The sequence below is a fragment of the Ambystoma mexicanum genome, unplaced genomic scaffold, assembly GCF_040938575.1.
Source record: "Ambystoma mexicanum isolate Mex_15411 unplaced genomic scaffold, UKY_AmexF1_1 Mex_scaf10, whole genome shotgun sequence".
Lineage (NCBI taxonomy): Eukaryota > Metazoa > Chordata > Amphibia > Caudata > Ambystomatidae > Ambystoma > Ambystoma mexicanum.
In genome coordinates, this window is record NW_027182325.1 from 760,001 (window position 1) to 765,000 (window position 5,000).

Sequence of the window (5,000 nt, forward strand, 5' to 3'; positions counted from 1 at the left end):
GCATTCCTAGAGCCTACGGCCACACCACACTGAATGCACCCGATCTCGTCTGATCTCGGAAGTTAAGCAGTGTCAGGCCTAGTTAGTACCTGGATGGGAGACCGCCTGGGAATACCAGGTGCTGTAGGCTTTTTTGTGCTCCAAGTTCAGGAAGTGAGCCCTTTCTCAATTGCCTTTTAAAACTGCAAGGTCTAGCCGACTAGATGCTTAAAAGTACAACACTCACTAGGCCCAGAGCCTACGGCCACACCACACTGAATGCGCCTGATCTCGTCTGATCTCAGAAGTTAAGCAGTGTCGGGCCTAGTTAGTACCTGGATGGGAGACCGCCTGGGAATACCAGGTGCTGTAGGCTTTTTTGTACTCCAAGTTCAGGAAGTGAGCCATTTCTCAATTGCCTTTCAAAACTGCAAGGTCTAGCCGACTAGATGCTTAAAAGTACAAAACTCACTAGGCCCAGAGCCTACGGCCACACCACACTGAATGCGCCCGATCTCGTCTGATCTCAGAAGCTAAGCAGTGTCGGGCCTAGTTAGTACCTGGATGGGAGACCACCTGGGAATACCAGGTGCTGTAGGCTTTTTTGTGCTCCAAGTTCAGGAAGTGAGCCATTTCACAATTGCCTTTCAAAACTGCAAGGTCTAGCCGACTAGATGCTTAAAAGTACAAACTCACTAGGCCCAGAGCCTACGGCCACACCACACTGAATGCGCCCGATCTCGGAAGCTAAGCAGGGTAGGGCCTAGTTAGTACCTGGATGGGAGACTGCCTGGGAATACCAGGTGCTGTAGGCTTTTTTTGTGCTCCATGATTAGTAATTGCGCAACTTCTCAATTATTTTTCAAATTTGGTATGTTTCCAAAATAATTGTATCCCGTTTTATAGCGGAAATGTTGGACAACATCATGAGGGCTGGAGCTACCTTTTTACATAGAATTAGCATACAGGTAGTGTGTTCATGGGTAATAAATCAACTTTCACATGTAATGCAGTACAGAGAATATTGAGTCCTTCAAGAGGCATGAAAGAAAACCATTATTGTGTTGATTGTTCTCTCCACCTCCCTGCAACAGACACAGGATGGATGAATTAAAGTTATCCTACCAGACATAGGAGTCCTGAATGGGCCCACCAGTCTTATATATCTCGCCTGATCGAGCCTGATCGAGCGATGAGCGTGGTATCATGTTGCAAGTGGCTGCATGGCTTAGCTTACTAAATGCAAATGCATAAGAGTAATATTCTTAGCATTCCTAGAGCCTACGGCCACACCTCACTGAATGCACCCGATCTCGACTGATCTCGGAAGTTAAGCAGTGTCAGGCCTAGTTAGTACCTGGATGGGAGACCGCCTGGGAATACCAGGTGCTGTAGGCTTTTTTGTGCTCCAAGTTCAGGAAGTGAGCCCTTTCTCAATTGCCTTTTAAAACTGCAAGGTCTAGCCGACTAGATGCTTAAAAGTACAAAACTCACTAGGCCCAGAGCCTACGGCCACACCACACTGAATGTGCCTGATATCGTCTGATCTCAGAAGCTAAGCAGTGTCGGGCCTAGTTAGTACCTGGATGGAAGACCGCCTGGGAATACCAGGTGCTGTAGGCTTTTTTGTACTCCAAGTTCAGGAAGTGAGCCATTTCTCAATTGCCTTTCAAAACTGCAAGGTCTAGCCGACTAGATGCTTAAAAGTACAAAACTCACAAGAACCAGAGCCTACGGCCACACCACACTGAATGCGCCCGATCTCGTCTGATCTCGGAAGCTAAGCAGTGTCGGGCCTCGTTAGTACCTGGATGGGAGACCGCCTGGGAATACCAGGTGCTGTAGGCTTTTTTGTGCTCCAAGTTCAGGAAGTGAGCCATTTCTCAATTGCCTTTCAAAATTGCAAGGTCTAGCTGACTAGATGCTTAAAAGTACAAAACTCACTAGGCCCAGAGCCTACGGCCACACCACACTGAATGCGCCCGATCTCGGAAGCTAAGCAGGGTCGGGCCTAGTTAGTACCTGGATGGGAGACTGCCTGGGAATACCAGGTGCTGTAGGCTTTTTTGTGCTCCATGATTAGTAATTGCGCAACTTCTCAATTATTTTTCAAATTTGGTATGTTTCCAAAATAATTGTATCCCGTTTTATAGCGGAAATGTTGGACAACATCATGAGGGCTGGAGCTACCTTTTTACATAGAATTAGCATACAGGTAGTGTGTTCATGGGTAATAAATCGACTTTCACATGTAATGCAGTACAGAGAATATTGAGTCCTTCAAGAGGCATGAAAGAAAACCATTATTGTGTTGATTGTTCTCTCCACCTCCCTGCAACAGACACAGGATGGATGAATTAAAGTTATCCTACCAGACATAGGAGTCCTGAATGGGCCCACCAGTCTTATATATCTCGCCTGATCGAGCCTGATCGAGCGATGAGCGTGGTATCATGTTGCAAGTGGCTGCATGGCTTAGCTTACTAAATGCAAATGCATAAGAGTAATATTCTTAGCATTCCTAGAGCCTACGGCCACACCACACTGAATGCACCCGATCTCGTCTGATCTCGGAAGTTAAGCAGTGTCAGGCCTAGTTAGTACCTGGATGGGAGACCGCCTGGGAATACCAGGTGCTGTAGGCTTTTTTGTGCTCCAAGTTCAGGAAGTGAGCCCTTTCTCAATTGCCTTTTAAAACTGCAAGGTCTAGCCGACTAGATGCTTAAAAGTACAACACTCACTAGGCCCAGAGCCTACGGCCACACCACACTGAATGCGCCTGATCTCGTCTGATCTCAGAAGTTAAGCAGTGTCGGGCCTAGTTAGTACCTGGATGGGAGACCGCCTGGGAATACCAGGTGCTGTAGGCTTTTTTGTACTCCAAGTTCAGGAAGTGAGCCATTTCTCAATTGCCTTTCAAAACTGCAAGGTCTAGCCGACTAGATGCTTAAAAGTACAAAACTCACTAGGCCCAGAGCCTACGGCCACACCACACTGAATGCGCCCGATCTCGTCTGATCTCAGAAGCTAAGCAGTGTCGGGCCTAGTTAGTACCTGGATGGGAGACCACCTGGGAATACCAGGTGCTGTAGGCTTTTTTGTGCTCCAAGTTCAGGAAGTGAGCCATTTCACAATTGCCTTTCAAAACTGCAAGGTCTAGCCGACTAGATGCTTAAAAGTACAAACTCACTAGGCCCAGAGCCTACGGCCACACCACACTGAATGCGCCCGATCTCGGAAGCTAAGCAGGGTAGGGCCTAGTTAGTACCTGGATGGGAGACTGCCTGGGAATACCAGGTGCTGTAGGCTTTTTTTGTGCTCCATGATTAGTAATTGCGCAACTTCTCAATTATTTTTCAAATTTGGTATGTTTCCAAAATAATTGTATCCCGTTTTATAGCGGAAATGTTGGACAACATCATGAGGGCTGGAGCTACCTTTTTACATAGAATTAGCATACAGGTAGTGTGTTCATGGGTAATAAATCAACTTTCACATGTAATGCAGTACAGAGAATATTGAGTCCTTCAAGAGGCATGAAAGAAAACCATTATTGTGTTGATTGTTCTCTCCACCTCCCTGCAACAGACACAGGATGGATGAATTAAAGTTATCCTACCAGACATAGGAGTCCTGAATGGGCCCACCAGTCTTATATATCTCGCCTGATCGAGCCTGATCGAGCGATGAGCGTGGTATCATGTTGCAAGTGGCTGCATGGCTTAGCTTACTAAATGCAAATGCATAAGAGTAATATTCTTAGCATTCCTAGAGCCTACGGCCACACCTCACTGAATGCACCCGATCTCGACTGATCTCGGAAGTTAAGCAGTGTCAGGCCTAGTTAGTACCTGGATGGGAGACCGCCTGGGAATACCAGGTGCTGTAGGCTTTTTTGTGCTCCAAGTTCAGGAAGTGAGCCCTTTCTCAATTGCCTTTTAAAACTGCAAGGTCTAGCCGACTAGATGCTTAAAAGTACAAAACTCACTAGGCCCAGAGCCTACGGCCACACCACACTGAATGTGCCTGATATCGTCTGATCTCAGAAGCTAAGCAGTGTCGGGCCTAGTTAGTACCTGGATGGAAGACCGCCTGGGAATACCAGGTGCTGTAGGCTTTTTTGTACTCCAAGTTCAGGAAGTGAGCCATTTCTCAATTGCCTTTCAAAACTGCAAGGTCTAGCCGACTAGATGCTTAAAAGTACAAAACTCACAAGAACCAGAGCCTACGGCCACACCACACTGAATGCGCCCGATCTCGTCTGATCTCGGAAGCTAAGCAGTGTCGGGCCTCGTTAGTACCTGGATGGGAGACCGCCTGGGAATACCAGGTGCTGTAGGCTTTTTTGTGCTCCAAGTTCAGGAAGTGAGCCATTTCTCAATTGCCTTTCAAAATTGCAAGGTCTAGCTGACTAGATGCTTAAAAGTACAAAACTCACTAGGCCCAGAGCCTACGGCCACACCACACTGATTGCGCCCGATCTCGTCTGATCTCGGAAGCTAAGCAGTGTCGGGCCTCGTTAGTACCTGGATGGGAGACCGCCTGGGAATACCAGGTGCTGTAGGCTTTTTTGTGCTCCAAGTTCAGGAAGTGAGCCATTTCTCAATTGCCTTTCAAAACTGCAAGGTCTAGCTGACTAGATGCTTAAAAGTACAAAACTCACTAGGCCCAGAGCCTACGGCCACACCACACTGATTGCGCCCGATCTCGTCTGATCTCGGAAGCTAAGCAGTGTCGGGCCTAGTTAGTACCTGGATGGGAGACCACCTGGGAATACCAGGTGCTGTAGGCTTTTTTGTGCTCCAAGTTCAGGAAGTGAGCCATTTCACAATTGCCTTTCAAAACTGCAAGGTCTAGCCGACTAGATGCTTAAAAGTACAAAACTCACTAGGCCCAGAGCCTACGGCCACACCACACTGAATGCGCCCGATCTCGGAAGCTAAGCAGGGTCAGGCCTAGTTAGTACCTGGATGGGAGACTGCCTGGGAATACCAGGTGCTGTAGGCTTTTTTGTGCTCCAT

The 5,000-nt window shown here is 47.7% G+C and overlaps 14 non-coding genes and 4 pseudogenes across 14 annotated transcripts; all 18 read left to right on the top strand.

Moving 5' to 3' along the window:
- Nucleotides 1-11: 11 nt before the first annotated feature.
- Nucleotides 12-130, top strand: LOC138548768 (5S ribosomal RNA). Its single transcript, XR_011292562.1, has one exon. It is a non-coding gene; the product is annotated as a 5S ribosomal RNA (ribosomal RNA).
- A 106-nt stretch (nt 131-236) lies between these two features.
- Nucleotides 237-355, top strand: LOC138538752 (5S ribosomal RNA). The gene has a single exon (XR_011286841.1). It is a non-coding gene; the product is annotated as a 5S ribosomal RNA (ribosomal RNA).
- A 106-nt stretch (nt 356-461) lies between these two features.
- On the top strand, nt 462-580 carry LOC138537169 (5S ribosomal RNA). The gene has a single exon (XR_011285314.1). It is a non-coding gene; the product is annotated as a 5S ribosomal RNA (ribosomal RNA).
- A 105-nt stretch (nt 581-685) lies between these two features.
- Nucleotides 686-794, top strand: LOC138543145 (5S ribosomal RNA; annotated as a pseudogene).
- Nucleotides 795-1,258: 464 nt separating this feature from the next.
- LOC138540995 (5S ribosomal RNA) lies at nt 1,259-1,377 on the top strand. The gene has a single exon (XR_011289016.1). It is a non-coding gene; the product is annotated as a 5S ribosomal RNA (ribosomal RNA).
- A 106-nt stretch (nt 1,378-1,483) lies between these two features.
- LOC138542495 (5S ribosomal RNA) lies at nt 1,484-1,602 on the top strand. The gene has a single exon (XR_011290475.1). It is a non-coding gene; the product is annotated as a 5S ribosomal RNA (ribosomal RNA).
- A 106-nt stretch (nt 1,603-1,708) lies between these two features.
- LOC138549818 (5S ribosomal RNA) lies at nt 1,709-1,827 on the top strand. Its single transcript, XR_011293589.1, has one exon. It is a non-coding gene; the product is annotated as a 5S ribosomal RNA (ribosomal RNA).
- A 106-nt stretch (nt 1,828-1,933) lies between these two features.
- Nucleotides 1,934-2,042, top strand: LOC138543314 (5S ribosomal RNA; annotated as a pseudogene).
- A 463-nt stretch (nt 2,043-2,505) lies between these two features.
- Nucleotides 2,506-2,624, top strand: LOC138548770 (5S ribosomal RNA). The gene has a single exon (XR_011292564.1). It is a non-coding gene; the product is annotated as a 5S ribosomal RNA (ribosomal RNA).
- Nucleotides 2,625-2,730: 106 nt separating this feature from the next.
- LOC138538868 (5S ribosomal RNA) lies at nt 2,731-2,849 on the top strand. Its single transcript, XR_011286953.1, has one exon. It is a non-coding gene; the product is annotated as a 5S ribosomal RNA (ribosomal RNA).
- Nucleotides 2,850-2,955: 106 nt separating this feature from the next.
- On the top strand, nt 2,956-3,074 carry LOC138537170 (5S ribosomal RNA). Its single transcript, XR_011285315.1, has one exon. It is a non-coding gene; the product is annotated as a 5S ribosomal RNA (ribosomal RNA).
- A 105-nt stretch (nt 3,075-3,179) lies between these two features.
- On the top strand, nt 3,180-3,288 carry LOC138543146 (5S ribosomal RNA; annotated as a pseudogene).
- A 464-nt stretch (nt 3,289-3,752) lies between these two features.
- Nucleotides 3,753-3,871, top strand: LOC138540996 (5S ribosomal RNA). The gene has a single exon (XR_011289017.1). It is a non-coding gene; the product is annotated as a 5S ribosomal RNA (ribosomal RNA).
- Nucleotides 3,872-3,977: 106 nt separating this feature from the next.
- LOC138542496 (5S ribosomal RNA) lies at nt 3,978-4,096 on the top strand. Its single transcript, XR_011290476.1, has one exon. It is a non-coding gene; the product is annotated as a 5S ribosomal RNA (ribosomal RNA).
- A 106-nt stretch (nt 4,097-4,202) lies between these two features.
- Nucleotides 4,203-4,321, top strand: LOC138549819 (5S ribosomal RNA). The gene has a single exon (XR_011293590.1). It is a non-coding gene; the product is annotated as a 5S ribosomal RNA (ribosomal RNA).
- A 106-nt stretch (nt 4,322-4,427) lies between these two features.
- On the top strand, nt 4,428-4,546 carry LOC138536886 (5S ribosomal RNA). The gene has a single exon (XR_011285044.1). It is a non-coding gene; the product is annotated as a 5S ribosomal RNA (ribosomal RNA).
- Nucleotides 4,547-4,652: 106 nt separating this feature from the next.
- Nucleotides 4,653-4,771, top strand: LOC138547547 (5S ribosomal RNA). Its single transcript, XR_011291383.1, has one exon. It is a non-coding gene; the product is annotated as a 5S ribosomal RNA (ribosomal RNA).
- A 106-nt stretch (nt 4,772-4,877) lies between these two features.
- LOC138544979 (5S ribosomal RNA) lies at nt 4,878-4,986 on the top strand (annotated as a pseudogene).
- Nucleotides 4,987-5,000: the final 14 nt, after the last annotated feature.